This window comes from Cryptomeria japonica, chromosome 5, assembly GCF_030272615.1.
Source record: "Cryptomeria japonica chromosome 5, Sugi_1.0, whole genome shotgun sequence".
NCBI lineage: Eukaryota > Viridiplantae > Streptophyta > Pinopsida > Cupressales > Cupressaceae > Cryptomeria > Cryptomeria japonica.
The window spans coordinates 650,788,862-650,792,272 of record NC_081409.1 but is presented as its reverse complement, the minus strand read 5'-3'; positions in this window follow the sequence as shown (position 1 = coordinate 650,792,272).

The following is a 3,411-nucleotide window of genomic DNA, read 5'->3' as shown; positions in this document are numbered from 1 at the left end:
ACAACTTCAAAATGTTACATTAAAATCATTACAAATATCTGCAACTTTACATCTGAAATGCTAAAGCTGATTCTATGTGCTCTAAATAAGATTACCTAGCTTGTAGCATACCTCGGTAACCCATAATGAAACTCAGTAAACCCTTCTGTTTACTCTGTTCTTCGACTGTTCACTGATAACCTTCTCGGTGACCTCTCTGTGTCTCTGTAATAGTCTTCCTTCATGCATACACACTATTATCTCATTGCATATCATATCATATCTCACCCTAGAATCATGTTGTATAAATAGATCTCTTACAGTGGTGATCTGATTCATTGCTTCGATCTTACAAAAAGATTCTTCGAATGAATAGCTAAACAAAATATCTCATTGGTTAGATTGACCTAGTAATCATACACAATCTCCTAGTGCAATTTCCAATGAAAAAATGGTTAGATGTGCCTCGATGTTGTGACATGTTTCCATGTGCATGTCCAGGTTCAATGTATCTAGTAAAATGTTTCACTCGGTGAGTTAACTTTACCACTCGGTAGCCATGAAACTTTACTCAGTAAGTAGCTTGATGAATACTGTGTTTTGTGACTGCTTTCTTCTATAACCGACTAGACTGTTCATACCGACTTCTCTGTGTTTACCGACTGCATGATTCGGTAATACTAACCGACTAGAATATATAGTATGACTTTGGATATGAAACTAATGACAATTTGATAAGTAGTAACAGAGGGATACCAACATCTTGAGAGTGAGCAATGTAGCCATTATAATCAAGATTTTCTTTTATATCAGGGGGTTCTAATATATCCTTTTCATGAATGTCTAACCCTTTTCTTTGATAATGCATGCTTTGGAAGATCTTTTTAACAAAGGGTTTCTTCTTACTTTTGATGCTAGAGGCAAGTCCACTTTGAGGTGGAGGTGTCTTGCAAGGAATGATAGGATAATGAGAGGGCTTTATGGGAATGATGGAATATTGAGGCAAACATGGAGAATTATGACAAGGGAATAAAGGGATACTTTGATCTTGACATGGAAGAGGACCATTGGATAGAGTATGAAGGGTGTTTGACACTATATTTTGAGTAGGACCATTTGAAAAGGTGGAAGAGGCATCATGATCTTGCTTAGGAAGTGGATTAGGAATAGGATTTGGAAGGATGCTTCTCTCTTGAGATGGAAGGGGATCATCTTGGAAGAAAAAGAAGGGTACAAGGGGATCATCATGGGATTCTAGGGAGGTAGGATCTTTTTCAACCATTGGATGGGATTGGAGAGTTTTGGTGTCTTGATCTTGATTTATGATAGAACTCATTTCTTCATTTTTCAGATTATCCTCTTGACATGGAGCCACTTCTAAGGAAGGTGTAGTGTTTGTGATATGCATGGGGGATCCTTGGAAGGTGTTCATGTTTTTGCATGATGGTGAAGCATTTTGGATGGGGCCTTCTAGAGTGGGTATGATTGGAATTGGAGTGCATGATGGCATAGGATCTAAGATATCTGAATCGTATAAAGGATTTGTATAAAATAATGGGTTAGCTTGGATTTGTATAAAATAATGGGTTAGCTTGGATTTTTGTTGAGAAGTTTTAGGAGATGAAGGCATCGTGGAAGAGATGGAGGCCACATATGGAACCTTGCTAGACATAGGTGTATTATTTTGATCATTCTTAGGAGTACTGCCTTGTTTCTCTATAGATGAGTCATTAGGATCTTCAATTTCAATGATACCATTATCAAGAAGGTCTTGAATCTTATGTTTTAGTTCCATGCAATCTGAAGTCTTATGTTTGTTATGTCTATGATATTCACAATAATTGCTCAAAAATTCACATCCCCATGTAGTCTTGTTAGGCAGTATGATAAGATTGTGCTCAAGAATAGCATTCCTTGAAGTTTGTCACTGTTGATATCATGAATTTGTTTCTCAAAAGGGGTCATTGATTCATTTTGTTGAACTTGAATGTCAGATATTTCTATCTTTAGATCCTAAATTTGTTGGGCCAAGGTAGCCATGGAGATTTACGATAGTTCTGATCTTTGACCTAGGACAATGTATGAGACTCTAGGTATGATGAAAGCACTAAAGTGCAAAGGGGGAACTATATGATATAAGTGAGATTAGGATGTGGTAAGGATCAATGAAAAAATGCAATCTATGTGACATGATTGAGAAGGGAATGTGCTAAAGAGTTGATGCAAAATGCAATCTATATGATAGGAAAGTGTTGTGCAGCTAAACCTTAAATGGGATATGAGAATGAATGATATTTGATGCAAGGACTACGAATACTCTAGGTCTGAAAATATTTCCAATGTGGGGTTTGACTTGTGTTATGATGGATAGACACAAGGATAAGTTATCAAAGAGAGGGCATGCTATAATAGGAGATGATGAACTCCAAGCGGAATACCAACTCAAGGACATTGATAGATTCCCTAACTCAAGGAAGATGCACCTCAAGTGATAAGGGGGATTGATGATCAAAAGTTGATGTCAGACCTAAGAATCCTAAGTGCAAGCAATGTGTTTTTGTTTTGTTTTTTTTGCTTTTGGATTTTTGATTTTTTTGGATTGTGGTATGCAAATAATAATGAAATGCTAGGACCAATGATGAAATGACCTAAGGAACTTGTGCAAGGTTTAAGGATATGTCCTAAAGGAATGATGGAAGGCTACACGAAGATTATGGGTATGATCTAAGGGGATTATGCATGGGTTTGATCTAGGGGGGATATGCAAAGTCTAGGTATGATTAAATAAGATATGCAAGCATGAAAGGTGCAACTAGGTGAAGACTATGCAAGGACCTAAAAGGGTATGGGAAACTAGAATGATATAACTATGCGAGGACCTAAAAGATCAGAACTTCAAAAGCGATGTCTCAAGAGATTTGAAATGATTGTTTTGAGAACACAAGTTCAATGTTTCAAGGACAATGTTGTTTTACGATGTGGTTGGATACTTCAAAGCTTAGACCAAGGTTTTTTGTAAAGTGTTTCGATTTCAAGTGTGGTGTTGATTGTGAAATGTTCTTGTTTGTATGTGCACACATTCAGAAAACATGGCAAACAAAATGTTTGTTTGATTTTGCAATAAAAACACATTCAAGCACAATCCTAAGGTTGGCCAGGACAATAGTTGTTGAATCTCACTTGGGGGGTTACCCTAAGCTACGCAATTCAGAGTGGATACTTAGATGCTTGACCCCACTGGCTCCACCCTTGGCACTCACTTCTCTTGGGGCAGCCAAGCATCAGTCCCCACGAAAACTCCCCGTGGTGAACTTTGTATCTCTACTAAGAACTGTAAGAATGTGAGCCGCTTCAAAGGTCCGGCCTCCTGCATCAACAACTAGAAGGTTTTTTGGCTTCTAACACAAATGGTGTCTAGTAAGGGCATTCGGT